The sequence below is a fragment of the Antechinus flavipes genome, chromosome 3 (assembly GCF_016432865.1).
Source record: "Antechinus flavipes isolate AdamAnt ecotype Samford, QLD, Australia chromosome 3, AdamAnt_v2, whole genome shotgun sequence".
In the NCBI taxonomy this organism is placed as follows: Eukaryota; Metazoa; Chordata; class Mammalia; order Dasyuromorphia; family Dasyuridae; genus Antechinus; species Antechinus flavipes.
The window spans coordinates 44,386,020-44,411,390 of NC_067400.1; the positions used below are offsets into that span (position 1 = coordinate 44,386,020).

General features: G+C 36.1%; 1 protein-coding gene across 2 annotated transcripts in view; it reads right to left on the minus strand.

Annotated features, from left to right (window-relative positions):
- The window catches only part of AGTR1 (angiotensin II receptor type 1), a 49,047-nt gene that overhangs the window by 16,096 nt on the left and 7,580 nt on the right, over window positions 1–25,371 (minus strand). The window contains exon 1 of one of the 2 annotated variants that reach the window (XM_051983313.1): window positions 13,134–13,227. The exons of the other annotated variant lie outside the window; for it this stretch is intronic. The gene's annotated coding sequence lies outside the window, so the exon portion shown is untranslated. Of the gene's footprint in view, window positions 1–13,133; window positions 13,228–25,371 lie in introns of those variants that run through there. 2 annotated transcript variants of the gene reach the window in all.

Consider the following 25,371-nt stretch of genomic DNA (forward strand, 5'->3'; position numbering starts at 1 on the left):
AAAGCATTATTTTTTTCTCCATTTTACAGATGGGGAAACCGAGGCAGACAGTGGTTAAATGACTAGCCCAAAGTCACATAGCAAGCAAAACTAATGCAGGATTTGAATTCTAGCTTTTCTGATTCTAGGACCAGAGCTCTGTCATTTCCTAGGTGCCTCTTCTCTAATATAAATGGTAGAAGAAGAGATGATTTGTCCATCAGAAGAGGGAGTACTCTTAAAGGTTTGAACTTAAAAAAAAAAAAAAAAACTGAAAAAGGGCTTAGACCAGGTGATCCTAAAGCTTCCTTCTAGTTCTAGATTCCATAAATAGGTCTCAGGATCCGGCCTTTTCCAATACATCCCGTTGTCTCTTCTCTAATTATTTTGCAAAACTCCCCACTGCCCTCTTTCTCATGAGCACTACATCTAAATTTGTTTATGATGATGACTCATGAGACACTCTTATTTATACCTGTTTTGAGAAAATATTCTCCAAGGTTCATTAAAGAATGAAATGTTTCTTTAAATAAGATTAGGAACTAAAATGGATACAGTGAATGTAAGTAGAGATGCACTAACACAATGATATCTTTTGTTTTGGATGGCTCGGTCAAACCCCTTTATTTTTCAGAAGAGAAAACTGAGTCCCAGTGGGAAATTGCTTTTCCTGAAATCACACACCTAATAAATAATAGGACCTGGGGCTTAAATCTTGACTTTGGAACACAGGAGACAACATGGGTAGGAAGGCTCTAGGGATTGTGTAGAAGTTCTGATTACTGTTTATTTACTCTCCCTTCCTCCCCCCACCCCGTAATCAATAGGCAAGAACCTGTTGTGGTAGAGAAAGCAGATTGGCTGTATGAGACTGACGGAATGCGTGGGTATTAGTGGAGGTCACTAATCTAGAAACTTACAGGCACATATTGACTTAGTTTTAAAATATAATATTAACTATATTTTATTGTGTTTTTATTTATTTTGTTAAGTATCCTCCCATTATATTTTCATCGGAATCAAGCCCATTTCAAAGTGTTTTGCGTGAGTGAAGGAGCATCTGGGCTTGTGTAGTGGAAGAGTAAGTGAGGGGGAAGAAAGAGATTCGCACAAAAAGAGACAGAGAGAGGGAGGGGAAGGAAGGAGGCAGGGACAGAGAGATAAAAAAGAGAGAGACAAAGAGAGGGAAGGATGGATGGTGGGAAGGAAAGGGAGAGAGGTACATACACAGAGAGATAGAAACAGAAACAGAGAGAAAGACAGAAAGAGAGAGAAAGAGACAGAGAAAGATACAGAGAAAAAGGGAGAGAGGGAGAAAAAGAGGAAGAGAAAGAAAGATAAAGAGAGGGAAGGAGGGTTGGAGGGAAGGAAAGAGAGAGAGAGACATATATATATATAGAGAGAGAGAGAGACACACAGAGACAGAGAGAAAGAGAAATAGAGACAGAAGAGAAAAATAGAGATAGAGATGGAGACAGAATTTTATACATTTATAGAATGCTTTGATGATCCTGTTACATAGGAAGAAGTGAAATACCTGCTTTTTGAGGTAGGATATTTTAGGGAAGAAATCTCAATCACAGGGTCACTGATTTAAAAAGTGAAAATGGATTCTCACAACTTAGTCCAATGGCCAAATAGTTGTTTATCACTTAGTCAAAAAGAAGTGGAGGTCACTAATTTAGAAACTTACAGGCACATATTGACTTAGTTTTAAAATATAATATTAACTATATTTAATTGTGTTTTTATTTATTTTGTTAATTATCCTCCCATTATATTTTCATCGGAATCAAGCCCATTTCAAAGTGTTTTGGCTCACAGTATGGCTGACACCTCTGACCACTCCATTCCCCTTCTTTGATAGAAGCCTCAAGATTAAGTAAATGGGGTCCAATGGGGGCCACAGGATTTAGGGTCCGAGGCCATGGGTTCAAATATGTTTCCTTCTATTTACCACCTGGGTGGTTTTTGCTGTCAATGTTTTGGGGCTTTCATTTGTCCCTATGTAAAAGGAGGCTGGATTACATGACCTATGAGCGAATCTATGAGCCTATGATTGAGCCTAAATGTGCACTCATATCCTCCATCTCTAAACACATTGCTTTACTTGCAGGACTTTTCCTTTCCCTTAGAAGCCCCTTTACCCTGAGAGCCTGTGGATTCTTGCCTCATTTAATAGAAAGAACATTGGTTTAGAGAAGAGACTTAGGTTTGAGTCTCAGGTATGCTGCTTGCTAGCTGGGTGAATTGGGCAAACCTCTTTGGATCTCATTTTCCTCATCTGTAAGATTAAGAGAATCAATCATCTTTAAAGGTCTTTTCCAGGCTAAATAATAATAACAGCTCACATTTATTTAACATTTTGCAAAGCTCTTTATAAATATTATCCTATTTTATCTTCCCAACCACGCTGGGAGCTGCGTGCTATTATTACTCCCACTTTGCAGATGAGAGAATGGGGGCAGACAGAGTCTTTCCCAGAGTCCCACAGCCAAAAAGTTTCCGAAGCAAGTTTTGAACTCCAGTTTTCCTGAGACTTTATTCCCTGTCCCCATCTAACAAATGATGCACATTTATAATTGCTTCTTTTGATCCAGCTAATCTCATGGACCTCTAAATACTTTGATTTCTCTTTGGCAAAGAAATACCTATATCCCTCTTACAGCCACAGACAGCTCCCGTCATGGAAGCCAAACCCAGAGTGTGATTACTGTCAATGTGCTGTATTCTCTTTCCACAAAATCTCATTTGTATTTGGAGGAGTCAAAGCATCCCACAACTATATCAGCCAATTTTCATAACATCCTTCAAAGGATAAGCACAGGAACCAGACTTGTGATTTCATTGGCAGGGGAATTTCCAGGTGAGGAAATGCCATCTATCAGCACAGAGTTCTATCTTCTCTCCTTCTCGTCTTAGAAAATTGCCTATAGCTTAGGAGGGTTAAATGATTTGCTCAGGGTGACACAGCCATTTTGTGTCAGTGATGGGACTGTGAAATTGAAAAAAACACATTACAAACATTAATAGAGGAAGTTTGCCCAAAGAAATAGCAAGATGGAAGCTGTTTAACAGATAATCAAATTAACATTTAAAAAGAAAAACGAGAAACAGGTAAAAATCTACTTCTAGTTTGACATTTATTAAAGTCCTAACTAACTAGGTAACATTTTGGGGGTGTAGGGAAGAATCACATCTTAAGGACATATATTTCTTTGAGATTGTGTGTTTAGTAAAAATCTACTTTTAGCTTGATATTCATTAAGGTCCCAACTTTGTAGGTAGCATTTTGAGGGTATGGGGGAGAATCACATCTTAAGAGCAAATATTTCTTTGAGATTGTAGGTTTATTTAGTCCATGTAGGCATGAGCTAGTTAGACTAATTACTTGTATATCATTAAATACCATATATAATTAATTATTTCATCTGAGTCATGCCTGAACAGAGTTAGTGAATTACTACCCATCATGGACCATAATGATAATTTGTATACTTCTCTCTGGACACAGTTTATCAAACTGGGATTTTTTTAAAAAAATGAAACCAAATCATCAAAGTCTGTGAGATGTCTTTATGACAACTCTATGATAGGCATTTGAACTCTGTTTTTCAAATTTCAAACCGACGATGAGAATTTCTCTAGCTAAATGAGTTATAATAGCTTTCTCTTGAAAAATGTTTGAATATTTTTCTGCTTGATTTATTATTATGCTCTCAGCTTATTTTATTTATCTGTATATGTATGTGCACATACATGTATAGTCTGTTTCATTTTATGGTGCCATTAAGCTTGGACCATAAGAAAGTTATAAACATACGGCATTCCACCAAAACCCCCCAAACTAAAATTGATTCTTATCCTCTTCCCCGCCTGCCCTCCAAATTGAGTAATGAGATTGATGAGGTTACTGGGAAAATCTTGCTCATTTCAGGATAAGTAGAGACACTGTTCTAAAAGGATGAAAAAGAGTCAAAGGTAAAGAAAGGAATTTTCTTCTCAATACATTTATGTAGAAAAAATCATCTTTAAATGTAAAAGTTATTTCTTTTTAAAATCAGGAACTGGGAATATATAGTTTTTTTTCCTTTCAAATTATCTATTTCAACCACTAGAGGTCTGTATTACCTATTTTTAAAACATTCCCAACCAACCAAACCCTTATTTGTGTCACCCTCAAACTGAAAATATAATTTGATGTTTTAAATTTTAAAAAATCTCTTTAGGGCACAAAAGTATGGCATTCTTTAGGAACTTGATGAGAATGATATAGAAAAGCTTCCTTTAAGAGAGAGACTTAGTTACATCTCTTTTCACTTCAAGTTTCTTTTATTGCTGGGCATTTCTCCATTTAGACTTTAATAACCTATAAATCAATGGTCAGTGATGAAATAGATTCCAGAAATTTATTTGTTTTTTTTTTTTTATTTTTGCTAGACTAGACTATTTTCTCTTTGAACTTTCCCAAGCAAATGAAGAAAAATGTATTTGTGCATTGATAAATGTTTTCTTTGAAATTGCAAGTGAAAAATACTGACGCCTACATATTGCAGTTTTTTAGTGTGATTTAAAGCTTCTGTGTAATTTATTAATTATAGAGATTTTTTCCTTAATGCTAACAAAAGAAAAAAAACTGAAAGTTAATTTTAGTTAATTCTAGGTTTACATAATACAGACATTCATTTTACTATTTAATAGGGTTTTTGTGTGTTTGTTTTGCTTTTGTTGAGGTGCTATAAATTTTTCTCTTACAATTTATTTTATATTGGATTAAAAATGATTCCCCTTAAAAACTTGCTTTTCAAAAGCCTGATATAATTTTAGAGGCTAAACACATCACAAAACCATGAAGAAGGCTAAATTTAACAGTACAACTTCTCATTTTAATGTATCTCTTCTACCCCTAATTCTGGTACCTAGTGTTCTCATTTTCCCTACAACTCTCCATTAAGAAATGCTCTTTGTATTGGAGACACTTTTAAAATAGATCTCTGATTCCAGATATTGGCTCTTTCCAGCTTCTTTACATCATAGCAAATATCCATGTTCTTTCTATTTCCCCCCAGAATCCTATTCTTTAGTAGGTCTTCCAGTAGGCCTGGTTAATCTCATAGTTTGTTTTTATGCTGGGTATACTTTATGCTTGTCTTGGAGATAACTCTCAGATCAGAGAAAACACAAATACGTGTATTTTTTTTTTTTTTAACATGAACTTGCTCAGGACATTGCCTTAGCCCAAAGGAGTGAATCATGATACACAGTTGGGTACAGAGAGGACTGGTAGTCTTTGAATCAGTGTCAAATCAGTGTCTTATTTATCTACTCACTTAACAGAACCTTCTTTTAGATGTCTAAACATGTATCATTTTTTTTGGGGGGGGAAGAGGGATTAAAATAAATATTTAATAAAAAAATTAACCCAGTCAAATATGTATATATCTGGATCTGTAAATTATTAATTTGGAATACTCTCTCAAGTTCAATGGAGGCCAGGATTTGAAACCTTTGTTGATCTCTGAATTGCTTGTGCCATTGAGTCTTGTTGATCTGAGAGAATTCAACTCTAGCTATTCCTAATCCTAATTCTCCCCCTCTCTATTATCTACTTTGATTTTAAGTACTATGTTAATCTCTACTCTGTCTTTTTCTTCTTGCTTTTTAGCCAGTCTCTTTCTAGTCTTCTGGTCAATAGTCAAGATTTGAAAACAAGTAAAAGGAACTCCACAATTGCTTTAATTTTCATTTCCCTAATTATTAAGAGATTTGAAGGATTTACAAAATATGGCCACCACTTGTTGAGTCCATTACAGTGAGGATTCCTTTCATGTAGGGATTAGACTAGACAGCCCTTGAGGCCCATTCAGTTCTCAAATTCTGTGATGCTGATTTCCATTCCCCATCAGTGAAGTTTTTAAAAAACCTTTCTTGATCTTCAGGAGTGAAGGAAGAGAGAATGACAAAAGGTTTATGAATAACATAAGATGAGGAAGAAAAATAAGAAGAAGGAGTTCATGGTCAATGGTCTCAATTTTTTTCCTGTAAAATATGAGGCAGTTTTCTCGAGGGGATGGGGAAGGAAGAAGCATGAGATGTTTAGGAAGGGATGAAATGTTTATAAGAATCATTGTAGAGAGTGGAACAATGAGTTGTAGAGTTGTAGGAGTTGTAGAAAGGAAGATCAAGGTAGCAAAATGGTGCTATGGATAAAAAAATCAGGCCTAGAATCAGAAAGTTTCATATTTGTGGGTTCAAATCTGGCCTCAGACACTGTCTGGGCAAGTTACTCAGCCCTGTCTGCCTCATCTGCAAAAGGACCTGGAGAAAGAAATGCCAAATCACCCTAGTATCTTTCCCAAGAAAACCCCAAATGGGTCACAAAAAATCAGACAGGACTGCAAAACCACTGGCCAACAAATTAGGAATTAGTTGAGGATTCATAGCATAAATTTGTGGTGGATTTAGTAAGCACAGGACTTTCTGTCAGCTGCATGTGGATAGGAATGATGGAGGGAAGAAGTTAAATTGTGGGAATGACTCAAGCTTAAGTATAATGGACAAAATGATAAGGGATTTAAGAAAGGAAGCCAGTACCAAGATGGATCAGTTCACAAAGAGATCAAGATGGGGGAAAAAGAAAAGAGAATGGTTAGTGCAACGGAGATGGCCTGGGAAAGAATTGAAGGGTCAAAGAATTGGGAGGGGAGTCATTGTGCAAAATAAGGTTTTATAAGAGAGAGAGGGAGATAAGAAGTCAATATAGTATCATTTCCATGGGACCCTGTCCCCCATGCTGAGAATGTTCTTTCTCCACCCTATTTTAGATAAGGCGATTTAAGAATTCTTGAATGTGGAAGTGGTCCATTTGGCCAGGGATGGCAAGCTCAAAGGTATGGCCATCTTTTTGACAGAGGTAAAGTGGAGGAGGAGGAGGAGTTTGATGAATTGACTGGTCAGGATGTTTGAGGAAAAATCAAAATGAATGGCTCTTAGTATATTCTTGATGAATTGCCTTGAATGTAGAGGGCATTCAGGTGCAGATACTAGTTTTCCAAGGATAGCTTCTTCCTTTCTAGCTTTGAAATTTTATGATCCCATCTTGTTAGAGTGGGACCTTAGGGATTTGATCAAGGCAGCTTAATTTAGGGACCACTAGAGGTCGCAGTTGACCTTTTACATAACAGCCACTTTACCAGTTAAGAGTCCATCTATTTAGCCCTCAATGGCAATCTTATCAAGGCTTATATTCTGATTTTAATGAGTATCCTGCAATAGCTAGCTTCTGCTAGAGCAATGGAGCTAGAAGAGCCTGAATGATTTCATCCCCTGTTGGTCCCTTTAAGGTCACATGGTTTGGCCCAATCGGGCTCAAATTAGAATATGGAGGATCCAGTTTCCAAGATCCGAGACCAGCAGAAAGTCATAGGATATAGGGGAGTTCATCAATGGAAATGACAGTTGAGGCAGTGGAAAGAGCTCTGTACTTGGGGTCTGAAGATCTAAGGTTCAATCAAGTGTTCATTAGGTACTAGGGATACAGAAACCCCCATAAATGGAATAGTGTCTAGAAATATATTGGGGGACTATCACATGTATAAGTAAATACATGATTGATGTGAAATAAAACATGTTAAATGAGAAGGGGGACTATATATTGGGAGAAGATCATGTGTATAAGTAAATACATGCTATATATGAAATGAACACAAGTTAAATGGGGAGGGGGACTGACTGCTGAGGGACACAGGGAAGCTTGTAGGTAACATAGAGCTTGAATTGACTTCTCAAGGAATGAGGGCTCCTAAGAGATGGAAGTGAGGCGAAAGTGCATTCTCAGTATGGGTGACAAGCTCCCATGGAAATGGGAGACTGAGGTCAGTTTGACTGGATTGTTGAGGGTAAAGGAGAAGAAAATATAATGAGGGGAAAGGCAGATTGGAGTCAGGCTGTGAGAGCACTTAGAAATCAAAGAAAAGAGCTTGTATTTGTTCTCAGAGGTCACAGGCAAATACTGGACTTTATTGAGCAAGTTCATAGATTTAGAACTAGAAATAGTCTCACAGGCCATTAAATTCAACTTACCAGTTTTACAGATGAAGAAACTGAGGAACAAAGGATTGATCTGACCAGCCCAGGGTGGTACAAGTAGTAACTGTCTGAGGTCTACTTAGCTTTAGGTCCAGTGTGTATCCACTTTTCCCAGGTAATGATGTAGTCAGATGTAGCTTTTGTCCAAAGCCCAGCTCTATTACTTGAGGCAGCTAGATGGACTTGAAGTCAGGAAGCTTTTAAGTTAAATTCTTTTTCCAACGCTAACTAGTGATGGTTAGCTGGGCAACCATCTTACCCAGCTGGGCAAGTCACTTACACTCTCTGTGCTTCAAATTCCTATGGGATTGATCACATGATTTCTAAGTCCACTTCTGACTTTCAATATGTTCTTATAATCAAGGAACTTCCTATAGACTAGACTTTATTATAAATGTCTGTTTTTTTCACAAGTAAATGTAATGCTAAAAATATGAGACATTAAGGCTGTCAGAGCCCGAGTCTTATTTCAGAGCCTGTCATATGATTTCATGAATTCCCAATTACTACCATACTCCCTGTTAAGCGGCTCTAGCTACATTCGTTGCCAGGCAAGGTATAAAACTAAAAGGTTTCTTTCTGGTTAAAAGGCATTACCTGAGGTTTCTGCCATTAATACCTCTAGGAGGACAAGCAGATCCAGGGCAGTTTGCAAAGTCTGTCGCTTTTAGTAAAACAGGACAATTTACAAGTGCTCTTTAGCAAATGAGCTGGGTTCATTTCCAAGGATAATATTTCACTGGGATAGAAACCTAGCCCGTCCCAGCTCCCTTGCCATGTAATCCAAAGGAAATTCAATCTTTTTACACAGCACTCAGAGACGAGAATCTTATCCAATTTTAGAGATGTTCGAAACTGCTTTTCTGTTTGGTACAATTTGACAAATTTACAAGGGAGGGAGATCCAGGATGTCCTGATTTATATGAGATCAGCTTTCTGCTTTTTCTCTTCCCTCTTTATTTCTAACTAGTTGTATTTCAATAATGCAATTATTTCTTTTTCCAAGATGGAAGAGTAGGTATGGTGCATAGCACGATATCTGGCACACTATAGGGGATTAATAAGTGTTTGCTGACTAACTCTGAAATATCACACATGGAATATCTCAGTTTATAATTTCCCTAACCTGCAGATTTCATTTATTATTATATATAACAGTGACATCAAATTCAAGTAAAGGATCCCTGCTACTGCATATTAATTCAGAAATACCACAAAATAAACTCACCTGTTTTGCATTCCATTTTTATTTATTTTGCTAAGCATCTCTCAATTGATTTTAATCTTTTTTGGACTAGTTCAGAAGTTTGGCTGGTCTACAAGGGCCGAGAATTTGATACCTTTGATATAAATAGTACTGACCCTTACGTCATTCAATGTGCTCAATCCCATTTCACTGAGCCCCTTTGCTTGTTGTTCAGGTGTCTTTATGTATATGAAGGCCAGTAGTAGAACATAATTGATCTGGGAGTCAGATGATTAAAAGTAGATTTGGAGGGTAATATAAAATGAAGAGCTTAGACTGGGCCAGATGTGCAATTCCTTTTAGATCTAAATCCTATGTGGGATCTTAAAGAATTTTACCATAGCTTATTTCAGTTAATTTTTTTTAATTGATATCTTACAATGGTAAAACTCCATGGTTTAACTGCTTTCCTTTTCCATTGATCTTGGGATATTTAGTTCTTTTCTTATTCCTCTGTCATGTACAAAGGAGGAGGAAACATGGGGGAAAGATAGAAAAGGCCTGTCTGGTGATAAACCTCAGTTTATCAGAGGCTAACATCCTTTGGTCTTAGCAAGAGAGAGGAAAAATGTCTGTTTTTAATATAGTAGCAGAAAATTCTGAGATTTTCTTGCTGTGCATTTCTCTCAAACTGTTGCTTTTTTGTTTTTCAGATGACCTTATTCATGGCAGTGATTTGAGGAATGCTTAGAAAGACATCCTCCCCTTTCCCTCCTTGTTTTGAAAAAGCCACATTTTCCATTTAGTTCTGTTTCAATGCCTGAGGTTCCACCATTAGATACATTCCTTTGGTTTAGGAAGCAATGTTTGTTTTAAAATGCAAATAATCCTGGGAGGGGCAGGTCATTAAACCTCAGTAGTCATTAAGGAGTTAGTCTGAATTGGTTAATTATGAATTGGTTAATTATAGGGCTCTCCAATGTAATTGCTAGTTAAGAAACAGGCAAGTTAGACTATGGGATAGGGGGAGAAAAGAAAAGAAATGGGGGGGGGGGAGAAGAGAAGTAAGAGAGTAGAGATTCAGAAAGGGATGGGATTGAAGGCATCATCTACCCCCATTTCCATTTTGTCCAAAAGCTGAGACCCTCTGCACTATAATAAACTGTGCTTTCTATGGAAAATTACATATGATTTAGATTTTCATTAAGAGTTTATTGACCTCAGTTTAGCCTGATGTGGAACATGGTTCTCCAAACTTCCAGTGGCCCCAAATATGTAGAAGAATCAAGAGTTTTCTGAGAGCTGTCTCCACCATCTTCCAAGGGCTTGAGTCTCTGCCTTGTTGGTACATGGAAAGTCGGTTGTTTTCATTGTGTTCTCAATTACTTTCTATTTCTTGCAGTGGTGGGGGCTGTCTGTAATTGAGCCCCATGAGCCAGCTGGCCTCCTTTTGGGAGGGAGACCTACCAGCCAGCAGTTCCTCTTATTCATGTCTCCATCTGCAGGAAACAGTAACTAAGGGCCCCTTGCCTAGGCTGGCATGAGAAAAGAGGCAGAAATCAAATTAGCAGGAGAGAAACTATTAGTCTTCATTTTCTGGTTTCCAACCTGCAAACACAGATTGCTAAATATGCCTGGGTTTCCTTTTCCTCATTAGAAAATCTTGAAGATTAGTAAGAAAGGAAGAGAGCATGGGGGTTTGGGGGGGGTAGTAAAGACACCCAACTCAACAAAAGCTTCTCTACTCTTCCTCTACATAATTTTATAAAAATTTATTTGCATTTGAAGTATTTTCCACCAATGCAATGTCCTTATGTCAATGAATGAACAACTTAGATTGCCTGTACATTTCAGTCAATCCAGGATCAATAGAGTTGGAAAGGACCTTAAAAGTCATCCAAATTAAAAATTAGATTTTAGAATATGAGGAAACTCATATTCAGGGAAGAAAAGCAATTTCCTTAAGATTAGAAAGATAGTTAAATAACAAAGTCTTAATTTCTACCTGGGTCTTCTGAATCCAAACTCAGAGCTTCTTTCCCATTACAACAGAAAATTAACATCAAACAGCATACAGATTTCACTTGGATGATGGGTATATCCGAGAACCTATTTCACCTTCAATGATCTTCCAAGAGGTATTTCTTCCTTAGTAATTTATTGGAGAAGTTTTCAGCTATGGACCATTATAGAATATAGAGCCCATCATGCCATTTCTATAAGACTCAGTATCCTTTGTATATAATGTATATACAATGTATACAATTGTATATAATGAGGATACTGGATGAGTCACTAAGTTCCCTGCTAGTTCCAATTTTCAAAATATTTGTCTAAGAAAACAACAACAGCAACAATAACACTAAAACCTGGGTGGGGGGGAATAATTGAAAGGTCTCTGGTAACCATTTCCTTGGTGGATCTTTTATGGATAAGGAATTCTGCTATTAAGCCCATGGAGACAGGTTTGTGAGGTATAAAATATTTGTAGGGGAAGCTGAGGGTTCGAAAATTGGCATTTTGTATTGCTATCATAAAAAACCAAGTGCTCATTTTCATATATCCAGTTCAGATCTATAGCTATTAAATTTGAGATCCACATCTCATCTAGGATCATCATGTTTTAGAGTCAGCTAAGTGTCAAATCTTTTTCAGTTTTTTTGGGATAAATTTTCTCTTCTTTCATTTCCTAAATGAAATGGGCTGTTTAGATGTACCAAGTTATAATAATAATAATAATAACAAAATATATTTACACTGCATTTTACGGAGGTAGAGTTTTCATTCATTTGATCATTCCCCAAATCCATTAATGTCAAGTAATTTCTACATTTTAGAGATCAACTAGGTGTCTGAGTGGCGCAATGAATAAGGAACCAGTTTTGTCAATCTGAATTAACGTTCCATCTCTAACATATGTGTCTGTGACTCTGGCCAAATAACTTAATATGCACTTTTCAGCACCCTAGACAACTCTGAAAGTGATTCCCTCACCTGCATAGAAAGATCTTCCTCATCTAGAACTCCCTATATCAGTGAAATAACAGGAAACATATTCATTTTAAAAAGCAACTATCTCCCATAGGTTAATGGGAGGATCAAATGAGATAATGCTTATTAAAGCACTTTGCAAGCTTATAGCTCTCTAGAAATAAAGCTAAGTTATTTTCAATATTGGATGTAAGCTGGACCAGCCAATTGATCAAGGTAGAATAATCTGCATTCAAATCCTTTTGTTGCTACTTATTAGCTAAGTAACTTGAGTAAGCCACTTGATGCTCAGTTTACTCACCTGTAAAACAGGAATAATAGCACCTACTTCAGCAGGTGTCTGTGATCCTAACATGAAGTCATTTACGCAAAGTACTTTAAATTTCAAAGTGTTACAGAAATGTCTATGATTCTTATTTTTCTTGGGAAGAGTTGTACTACACTTAGAGGAACACTCAGGGGGTTTCTGTACTTACAATTTCTCTCCTATGGTTTAATTTAGACTTGAGAAAAATTTAGGGTGATCTGAATGATACGTTAGGGGCAGTTAGATGGCACAGTGGATAGAAGGCCAGGTCTGAAATCAAGAAGACCTGAATTGAAACCCAGCCTCAGACATTTACAAGCTGACTTGGTCAAGTCGTTTACCATGTTTTCTCAGTTTTCTCATCTGTAAAATAAGTTGGAGAAAGAAATGGAAAAAAACTACTCCAGTATTTTTCCAAGAAAATGGGGTCATGAAGAGTTAGACAGGACTGAAATAGCTGAACAATAACAATTATGGTGCATTAATGATGACAATTTTCCCCAAACCTTGGAAACACCTGTGACTGGGTCTGCAAAGCCAGGTAGAGTTGTTCATTCAGTGAGAAATATGCCAAAAACTTACCAAAGCTTAGGCTCCAGAGAAGAAAAGCTCTGGATTTATGTAGGTATGGAGGTCTTGTTTGGATGAATACTTATGCAGAAGTGTGATGGAAGCTAGTTCAAACTGTCTTGTGAGAGCCAATTGTTAAATGCTTAGTATGAACATTTGCCCTTTGGAAAAGAAATGGAAAAATGCCACAACTCAGGGACTGATTAATTATAATTATTATTAACATAATTAATAATTTATTATTATTATTTGCCTCAAGAAAATGATGCAGCAAATGTTAACAGTGAAGTTATATTTTAATTTAAATGCATACATTTTTTCCCTTGAGATATGATTGTTAAGTATTAAATAGCACACTTCTGCTTAGGAGGTACTTCTATCTGATTCAGGATAAAATGTTTAATGTTAGAAAAGGCTTCAGAAGGTCTAATCCCCTAGCCTAATAGACAAGGAAACTGAGGATTCAGAAATTAATTCACTTGCCCCATGTCTTATAGACATTAGTGATACAATTGAGATCTTAATCCAAGTAAACTGCCAATGATTCAGCCTGCAGAACACTGGATCAGATGTATGTATGGAGAAGTTAACATTAGAGTATACTCATGGTCTAGGTCTTGAATAGAACAAATAATTTCCCTTTCCTCAATCCTCTTAATGAAATGAAGGATCCAACTGAGGGGAGCATTTGTTATACATTGGAGAGAGAAGTGAAAAATTTATGGGATGAAACAATTATTTTAGTCTGAAGAACATCCTTTGCAAAACATTGTAAGAAAGAAGTCCAAAATTTAAATCTCCCTATTTAATGTCATTCAACCCTTCTGAGGACTCACTTTGGCAGGGTAATGTGCCCAAGGACAGAGAGTGATGAGTTCAGACCAGTGGTATCCCTCAGATCAAATCTAATTACATTTGCCTCCCAACTAAACGGAATTCTGTCTTTCCCTGTTGTGAGAGCTATAACACCTCTTGGGCCCTCATCTTCTGATTATTGCAAACCTAATTGATTTGCGACATTTTATTAATAAAGTTAACTAAAACTAATTACATACATCAAATAAAAAATTTCCTCTGTGATGAATCTTTCTATTTAGCTTAAGGGTTCTTTAATATTAGAGTAAGGCTGTCAAGGAAGGCTGTGGAATTATCTTCCCTAGAGATTTGCAACAATAGAATATTTGAGATTTAAAAGAAAAAAAATCCTATGACAAGTTGCTTGGTGATGATATGAAACTTTCTAATTTTTACAATATACTAAAGTTGTTTCATTTTTCTTCTATCCCTACAATGGATGAGATAATAGAAGTTATAAAGAAAATTTTATAAGGGAGACCACCAGAGCTGAAGCTTGAAGAAAAACAGGGATTCTGAGAGGGGCAAATAAAGAGGAAATCTCTGAAATGTACAAATGGATCATGTGAATTTTGGGCCAGAGTTTTATAAACTGATATGGCTACAAGATGAAGGAAGCCAGATGACATTAAGGCTGTAAAGGTTGGGGAGCATCAACTTTTGGAGCATCACAAGGAAGCTTGTATCTTGTCCTAAAGACAATGAGAAGTCAATGATAATGTCAAAGCAAGAGCTGGATCCAGTCAGACCTATGTCTTAGGAAGGCTATTTTTCCAGATGAGTGGCTAATGGATTGGAGAAAGAATATTCTTGTTCTAGCATTTAACATAATGATAGCCTGGCATAAAGTAAACACTTAATAAATACAGAGAAAGAACTGATAAATAAAAGTATATTTAGAATTAGTTTACATATGCATACATATGTACACACACATTTGTTTTTAATGTTGGCCATCTCTGAGATGGAGGATGAGAGGAAAGAAAAAATGAAAAGAAAAAATAAAAAAAGAGAGAAATTGACATGAATTTTATTATATACTTAAATGGATACGCCCATCAATACGATGCCCATAATAGAAGCCATTTATTCCAAGCACATGAAGGGTTAATCTTCTTATTCCCATGTAAAGGAACCCAGGGCTCCTGAGCCCAACTATGACTTCCTTTCCTTTTCCTTCAAATCCCTAGAGTGGCCTATGTCCTGGCCACATTCTACTTAATTTGGAGAAAAAGTTCTGGTTTTCTACTTTTACATTCCATGCCTTAAGCTTGAGATTCCTTCATCCTTTCTTCTCTTCTTCATTCCTGGATGCCCTGCCTCAGTCTCTAGAAGATCTTCCTTAAATAACAGTTTGATTGATCCCCTGCTTCCCCATCCTACATCTGGGGGCCAGCTCGGAAGACAGAAGCACGGGGATGGCAAGATTTTTGAGACAGGAAGCTGGCTGATGGCCCTCTCATCATTCTGTCTTTGGTAGAATGATATCAGACCATGATAGGGTGACTGTAATAAGAATGAGCTCTACCAGAATCTTTAGGCTGAAGGAAGGGAAGAAATGGAACTAAAGTACTCTGTACAACACCCCCATGTATGCCAAAGATGAACCCACAGCTTGCTGACTGTATTAATGAAGGGAGCCTGGCTTTGCCCTTACTGGGTGACCCTTCTCACCCCTGACTTCATTTCCTTAACTGTAGAATAAGAGCTTTAGGGAGAATAATCTTTTTGGTAACCTTTGAGAGTGTTAGGAATTTTTGTTAAGAAAGGGTCCCTAGGACATACACATGGACAGACACACACTTCCCGGAACCATGTTTTGTCACCAGCTGTGCCCCATTATTAGAATACTCTCCTTCCTCACCCTTACCATAAGCTTCCTTATATTTCTTAAGGAAATGATTCAGATCCCAGCCTTTACAGAGGGTATTTCTCAGCATTCTCCTTCCCCTCTAACTAATAATACCTTTCTTTCTGAGATTTCTTTCTCGTTAAATGGTGAAATGAACAGAACTCTGGAAATGGAGTAAGGAAGGAGGACTTGAGTTCAAATCCAGTCTCAGACCCTTACTAGATGTATGACCCTATGCCGTCCTTAGTAGAATGCTCAATTTCTTAAAGGTAGAGAGGGACTGTCTCAATTTTGAATTGGAATAGCCAGTACTTAGCATAGGGTAGACATTAAGAACCCCTTTGTCAAACTTAAATAATAGCCTTAGAAAAAAATGTTTAGTTTTTCTCCAAATTCTACCTGGGGCTGCCTTATTTATCTTTTAATGGGCCCAGTCAAGTACAAAAACATTTATTTTAATTCTTTATGGGGGAGAAGTTAGGTGATGCAGTGGAAAGAATATCTAGACATCTTCCTCAGTTCAAATCTGCCCTCCGACACTAGTTGTAGATCCTGGACAAGTCACTTCACCCTGATTGGTTCAGTTTCCTCATCTGTAAAATTAGCTGGAGAAGGAAATAGCAAAACACTTTAGAATCTTTGCAGAGAAAACCCAAAATGGGATCATGAAGAGTTGGACAAGACTGAACACCCACAAAGTTCTTTGTGACCTATCCTCTCCTAATGCTTAGCAACATAGGTCTTGCTTCGTGTGTGAACTTGTGGGATATTTGTGATAGAAATCCCATTCAGAATCCAGTGAAACCCTTCAGAATTTTTTTCAATTTCTGGTATGAGCCAAAGGACCAGGAACATGGATTAACTTTTTACATACCCCAAAGATTAACATTATCTTCTGTTGTGACATGTGCCAGACCATCTAGCAATTAGTGGATCCAGAAGGCCAGGATGTTCTTGCAGTCAAACCTTAAAACAAATTTAGAGGAACGACGTGGCTTTTGAGAAGTAGCAATACTTATTATTTGACAATTTAAAATTCCCAACAGAGAACTTCCGAACTTGGAAGCTGGGAGCTCTTTGAAGATTTCTAATTGCTTAACTATGCAAAATAAACATTTATGACCAGCTCTTTGCAAAACTAGATTTATAATGACAATAGGAATAATGGTAGTTGTTATTTGTCTAGTGTTTTAATGTCTGCAAAATATTTTACAAGCATTATCTCATTTTGATAATTATAATGGTTAGATATAACAATGAAGAGAACTCTGGGCCTAGAGTAAGGAAATGTGAACTTAAATTCAACCAAAGAGCCTTACTAGATGTGTGATCCTAGGCAAGTCACGTAATTTGTAAGTTCCTCATCTTTGGGTATGATGTATTCCCCAGTAGAATGTCCACTTCCTTAAAAGCTGGGAGGACTAGCTCATGTTTGTCTTTGAATTTCTAGTGTCTAAAATATGATAAATGCTTTTAGGTTTACAAAACCCTATACAAATATTTCATTTTATCCTTATGATAAACTGGTAAGATAGATGCTCTTACTATCTCTCTTTTATAAATGAAGAAACTGAAGCAGACTTTGTAAGTGACTTGTTCAGGGTCACACAATTTGTAAGTATTTGAGGTCAGAATTGAACTAGTTTCCCTGATTTAGGGTCTAGAGCTTTATGCATTATGGTGCTACCTAGCTGCCTTATGAAATACTCACAATAGCTTTGTGAAGAAGGTACAAGCCGTATCCTTAATGAGTAAATTATGAGGTTGACAAGAGTTATTACGAAAGGTGACACTGCAAGTAAATGTCTGAGGTAGGATTCAAATGGAGGTATTCTTACCTCCACTCTATCTGCCCATTAGGGTATGGATCTATTAAGCTTGGTTAAGTACTTTAATTATGGTTATAGGTTATTTAGAATGACCTGTTTATAGAACAACAACAAAAATAAGTTTTCTCATTAGGTGGATTTGCCACAATTTGTTCTGCATTCCCATCTATAGGATGCTGCAAGTCAATACAAAAATGCCCATCATTCTTCAATCTTTTTTTTTCCATATCTAGTCATACTTTGATACTGAAAAAGTTGCAGAGTGAACCAATAAAGAATTGTTCTAGAGCAGTGTTCTCAAACTTTTGTTCTCAGTATCTTCATGTTATTAAAAAACTATCGAGGATCTGTTCAAAGAGTTTTTGTTCACATGAGTTATATTTATAGCTATGTACTATATTAGAAATAAAAAAATGATTTTGAATTTGTAGACCCTCTGAAAGGGTTTCAGAGACCTCAACAATTCTTTGTACTACACTTTGAGGACCACTGTTCTAGAGCCTGGAAAAAAAGAATTCACACACATCACTCCCCCCTCCTCTGCTAATTATTTAGATATTTCAAACACTTAATGCTTCAGTGACTCAGAGATAAATTTATTTTTAATTTCTTGTCTTGAATAACACACAGCCATTAGTCCAGGAGCCAGATGTAATTGAACAAGTAGGTATGAGTGACTGAAAAGTAATTGAAGTTGACATTCTATTAATGGGATCATAGTGGTGTAAATATGGTGACCAGGAACGTCAACAATGGCACATCAGGAAAAAAAAAGGAATTTTGTTGGTTAAAAATAGCTGATGATTAAATTAAACTATTATTATCTATGGTAGTAAAGATGATAGCAAGGACTGTTTTTTCATTGCATCATAGAGAGAAAAGAGAGTCCTGAAGAAAATAATAAAAATGCATTTTAAATTTTGAAAACAAATTTTTAGAAATCTAAGATCACAAGATTCAGAAGTGGAAAAGCCCCGAGAGATCACCTAGTCAAAGCTCATTTTACAAAGGAGGAAACCAAAGTCTGGAAAGCTGCAATGACTTGCTTGCAATCTCACAACTAATAAATGGCAAGAATGGACTTCAAACCCAGGTCCCTTGATTCTAAATCCACTATTCCTTTCAGGATGCTAAGCAATACATCAATCAAATCAATATTAGTTGGCAGGAAGCTATCCACATATCTAATTAAAGGATAAAAGCAGAAGCCATTTTGCAAACTTTCAAGGATTATATACATTCAAACTATTATTCAGCTATAATAATATTTGTATATTCATACTAGTTTGAAAAAAGTGAGAACCAATGAAACAAATGAACACTTTCTCTAAATTTATGCTAAATTCTTCCTTGCTTTACTTATTAGCAATATTTGAAAATTTGTCACAAAAGACAGATCAACAGATGCAAATCTGTATCGTTTTTCCTTCATTATTTTACAAACCTGAATTATTTGTAAAATTATTTTAATTAAGAAAGAGCTAGAACCCAAAAGTCATCTGCTCTAACTCTTGTCTCTAGATCAAACTTCTTAAGTTACTGATTGCAACCATATATAGGATTATGTAACTAATATAGGGGGTCACAAAATTATGATCTATCAGCAGTAAACATTTTATTTAGTAGATCTGTTCTATATACTTATGAACTTATGAACTCATGGTCATCTAAAAATTTCTCAGGTGAAAAGGGTTCATGAGTAGAAAAGCATTTAAGAAGCCCTACTCTATATAAAGAAACTAAGACCTTGATGGATAAAGAAATTTCATCAGGGCTACATATAATACTTTTCGTGATTATTTTAAAAAACCAAGAAGCTTTAATTTGAAAAGCAAAAACAAAAAAAAATCCAAATCCAAACATTAGCTAATTTAATAATATACATACCATTGTATGTGGGGGGAAAGATATAAACCAAAGGTTTGCTGTTGATCAGTTGTGTCTAAGTCTCCATTACCCAACTGGGATTTTCTTGGTAAAGATACTGAAGTAGTTTGCCATTTCTTTCTCTACTTCATTTTATAGATAAGGAAATTGAGACAGATTAAAATAATTTGCCCAGTCTCACACTGCCATTAAAAGTAGTCTGAAGTGAGATTTGAACTCTTGATGATTATTCTTCCTAACTTTAGACCCAGTGCTCTATGAGCTATGGAGCCATCTGGCAGTACCAATCCCTAGAGAGAATGTAACTGGCATTGCTATATAGTAGCTGGGGAAAAAGCCTCAAGAGTAAGGAATTCTGCCTCTGACTCACATTAATTAGCTCTGACACATATCATCAACTTGTTTAATTTTTCAATAACTTGAGCAGCATCAGTGGAGGGAATTTCCATGTGTCAAGAGTTCCTCAAATCAAGGAAATCAGAGATCTTAATCCTTCCTTTTCCTCCTGTCCCAATGTTCTCCCACTTCCCACCATAAAGGGAGTAGATTTTGTGGGGAAAGATCAAGTTGTGAAGGAAACAAAATTCATCAAACAGGTTAGGTTTCTGGTTAAACCATGTGCAATCCTGGTACCTTTTTGAGGAAAATGTTCCTTAAACTAAAAGCAAATTTTCAGGTCTTTTCCTTATCTCCTAAAAACTAAGGGTATATATACATATATATGGGTATACAAAATCTGTACTATCAGGGAGAACATTTCATCTTCTGTTAATTGTGCTATTTGGATCTTCCTTGTTTGCCGGAAATGAATTTCAACAGAGGTTCTTTAGCTTTATGAGCTAAACTCTCAGTTGCATCACTGGATTAAATCAACAGCACTGTGGTAATCAGCTGGGGTTCAGAGTCCTCCAGGGGGTCAACAACCAAAGTCAACATTTTGGATGGCCTTCCAAATCAACTTCCAGGATGTTTAGTAAGGTCAGTTCTAAAAATGCCCCAGGATTCTTTAGAAACAGCTAGTGTGCAATCTTTTTTGGGGAAAAAAAAAAAACTATTCAGAGCTTACCTTATCTATTAAAAACCCAGGTATATTGAAAGTGAAAAAGTGAAAAAAAATTCTCCAAACTTATTAATTTTTTTTATCATTCTGAAGACAAAAGCATCCTAACTAACCCTGATGTTTGCTTCGATGTTTTGAATTTTGCTCTGGACAGTAAAGTCAAAAGTTCCAAGGTTTTTTCCATTTTCCTAGTACAAATTCCTTGAAGGCAAGAATTTGGTTTCATGTTATCTTTTTGTACTCAGTTTTTGTAAATAATAACAAATGTTTGTTGTCACATCTTATGCTATTTGTTATTTGTAGTGATAAATCCCTTTTGCCTCAACCTCTTTCCATTTCTTGTCTATAGTGATTAATGCTTGTTGAGTTAGATTGGAAATGTCTTAAAAATATGATGAAAGGATTGATGATGAATATATTCAATTTCCAAAGAGGAAACTCTTTGTTGACCATGTAATTCTCCCTCTACTGTCCAGATAGTTACTTTTTTTTTAAAATATTAACTTCTTTTATCTATTAGCAATTTGGAAACAAAATTCATTGCCTCGAGTCATTCAATAAGCATTAGTGAAGTCCCTCCTATTCCAGAAACTGGGATATACCTTGGGAATACAAAAGACAAAATTAAACATAAGCTTCTGTCAAAGAACTTACATTCAGTCGGGGACACAGTATGAACACAGAAAAGTAACATTAAAATTAAATACAGAGACAATATTTTCCAATTTTTACATAATTTATTCCTGTGGTAATCTGTCAGAGTACATCTTTATGCTTCACATTCCTTAGGGGCCATGGATTTTTAAAAAAAGGCTTTGAAAATACAAAAGTTTGTAAACATATCTGATATGGATTTAATAATGTCACACTGAAGCATTTCTATTTATCAAATGTTATCTTTGTTCTATTATGAGCAAAATAAAAACCTTGAAAAGCATCACAGAATTCACAGTTATTTTTTGTCATTATATATTTCTCAACCAATTAGACACTAATGGTATAACTGCTCTCATGTTCAGAGTTTGGCGATTTGCTTATGGTAAAAAAAAAAGAGCTCACATTAAGAAAATAATATACACAAAACTGTAGTGTTCACATGGAAAGAACAGAAGCCCTAAAGTGAATGATGTACAATTAAAGTGACCAAGCTCATCATTGATAGGAAAATGACACAAAAAAATGTGTCTCCTTTTTTTTAATTTGCTCAGGCAATGGGGTTAAGTGACTTGCCCAGGGCCACACAACTAGGAAGAAGTAAACCAGATTTGAACTCAGATCCTCCTGATTTCAGGGTTGGTGCTAGCTGCCCCATGTGTCTCCCTTCTTTACTGAGATAAAGCATGATGAGTATGAAACATTTCCTGTACTATCAGACTCAGCTGGTATGTTTTTGGTTAATTTTGACGAACAATTTCTTCCTTTTTTTCCTTCTTATTTTCTTTTGAGTTGTACTGATATAGAAGTGGAAGGAGCCCTTTCATTTTAGAATTTTATATTCCAATGAAATCACTGGTCTGATCCAGTCCCTCTCCCTTTCTCTGTGGCTTGCTGAATATGGAAGGGAAAAAGCATATATTTAGAAAATAAAATTGTCTATAAAATAATTAAAATGAATTTTTATTTTGAATAGTTGAGAAATATTTTTAAAACTGAGAAAACAATTGAAAATTGTTTCAAGTTTTTGAAAGACTTTAAAAAATTGGAAAACACTTCCTTAGAATAAGTAAAATTTCATTGATTGACTAAAGATTGGCTTTCATTATCTTTTATGGATAAAATCTTCAACTTAGATGGGAAAAATGCTATGAGAAGCATACTATATCTGCCACAAATAATATGGTATAATTTTAAAACATGAATCTTGTTCAGCCACAATGACTATAAGTCAAAGAATAGCAGATTGACATTTTATTTTCTAATACAATGTTTCCTCAGCCTCTTTCTTTGAAAGAGTTCTGGACAAATTTCACAGAGAACATTTCATGTGCCTTCAAGTCTATAAAGTATGAATTTCTTTAGTTTGAGCTCGTCATTTTAGTAGCATGTGGACTTTTGATGTGGGAACTCTCTTAAGTGATACAAATTGACCACTCACCCAGAATTTAGGGTTTTAGATTGCCTGGGAAGGGAATGGAAATTTAGATTTCTTGTCTGTGGTCAATGGAAAGCTGTGATAATTGTGATAGAGGTAGGATTTGAACCTTTATCTACCAGATTCCTTGATTTGTTATGGCAAAATCCTGGAAGAATAAAGATTGTTTAAGTTAGTTTCTGATACTCAACTCAATTTCTGATATTCAACTCTCCCTACATCATTGTTGTCCAATGATTCCTCCCAGGTTAGAAGGTGGTGATGTTATAAATTCAGGAGAGAAAAAGAAAAGCATGTAAAGGGATTACTGTATATTTGCCACTTAATGATCTATGTCCTTTTGTCCACTTAGGAGACTGAATCAATTTCTGAATAAGGCACAGGCTTAATTGTGCATCTTTAAATATTTACTAAATTTACTAAAGCTTAAAATACCTTTGTCTCCTCTTATAATCAACTCTGTCTTCCAACTCCTAGATGTTGGAATCCTTACTAACTGCTAAGTAGTTAGAGTTGATCTAATCTTACAAAAAGGGAGCGCTGGGAACCAAGCAGAGAGATAGGCCGAACACGGACCGACAAAATCCTGATTCCAGGGAAGGCACCCAGAGAGAACTTTTATAATATTTTATAGAAGAACAAGAACCCCACATTTGAACTCATAACAAAATTGTTGATGAGACTTTTTGCAGTACTTCAGAGCTTACAGGAATTATTAGATTCCTGGCGCATGAACTAATGAACAATGGATTCCTTATGGACTATTTCTAGGACTTATGGACATTTGTAAATTTTCAGGTCGATTTATGTTGTTACATTACTACTAGCCTGTGTTATATTACTATGTGCTTATGTATTTTAAGCAATTGCAAGAATCATTGGATTTCTTGAGATGAAAGATTGTTGATGAGACTTTTTGCAGTAGTTAAATTTTCATGTTGATTCATGTTATTTGTTACATTACCACTAGCCTGTGTTATATTGCTGTGTGCTTTTGTAAATTATGTATAATGCCTCCCATATTGATGGATTTATGTATACCATGTATATCTGTTACAAAGTTCTGGCCCATATTGATGGATTTATGTGTACCCTCAGAAACCCCCTATGTTTTAAAACAAAAGAAAGGGGGAGATGTTGGAATCCTTACTAACTGCTAAGTAGTTAGAGTTGATCTAATCTTACAAAAAGATGTTTTGGGCAGAACCTGAAACAAGGTACTAAGTAGAACTACCCATAATCCCTCTCTCTGGAAGGAGCATAAATAGGCCAATGGCCAGTCGGAGAGTTCTGGAGAGGAAGACGCTACAAGTTGAGATTTCACCGGAATGACATGAAGACTGGAGCTGGCTGGAGGCTGAAGAAAGCAGAGGCAGAGGCTGAAGGACCAGACCTTTGGATTTAAAGACATTCGGAGGGAGCACTGGGAACCAAGCAGAGAGATAGGCCGAACACGGACCGACAAAATCCTGATTCCAGGGAAGGCACCCAGAGAGAACTTTTATAATATTTTATAGAAGAACAAGAACCCCACATTTGAACTCCAACACCTAGACATCACACATCCTAAGTAGAATGTCAGAGGCCATTTGACTATAAGATAGGGAGCATCTTTTAAATTTTTGTTACCAAAATATTATTTTCCACCAAGAAATTTAGGATCTAAGACAGAGACCTGGAGGATACCATAGAGGCCATCAAATTCAACCTTTATATTTTATGAATGGGATAATAAGACCCACAAATAATTAAATAATTTGCTGAAGGTCTCGCAGAAAGTAAGTAGAGGATCAATAATTCAGGTTTAGATCCTCTGACTCCAGGAGATGCTAAAACTCATTTATTACTTGCTTATATCATTCTATGAAATTATTTGTTAATTTGTTATTGATTGCATTATTATTTATTCCCGACCCAAAGAACGTCATCATTTTTCAAGTTCACTTAGGAGATAGTTCTACCACTCACTCCTGCAGGTAGTTGCAAGAAGCCCTTTCTGGAATGACCTTTCTAAAGCTCTAGGAAGAACAAGGCTTACTTAGGGCATCACAAATGGTATTCAGCAGGGACCTGAGGCTCTTGGTAGGGATTTCAGAGTAGGATGAGTGTCTATCTCTCTTTCCTATCTATTTCAATGCTTAAGTAGACTAAAGGGCACTGGGTGACCAAGTTGTTATTACTTAACATGCTTTCCTATCCTCAGATAATTGTCACACCGTTTACTGCCACTACTTTAAGGGCTGGAGCAACATCACCAGATTAAATATTTGGTGGACAAAGATATAATCTGAATCCAAAGAGGTTGGACATTAGTGAAAGGTAACTTAACAGAACATTCTAATTTTAGTTTCTCATCAATCTGAAACTATATTTAATGCATCAGCAACAAATGACAAGTCCTTAAAGTTAAAAAAGTGTGATGATAAAATGGGTAATTTTATCTGCAGTACATAAAGGTTTCCAAAGAGTGACATATACATCATCTTATTTTGAGTTTCAATGTAACCTTGTGAGGTAGGTGCTAGAATTGCCTCCACTTTTACAAATGAGGCAACCAAGGCTCAGAGAGATTAGTTGACCTGCCTACCTCTATCCCAGGATTGTTGTGAGGTTCACAATTATAAAAGGTTTAGCTTAGTGCCTGACACATAGTGAGCACTATATAAGAGTTAGCT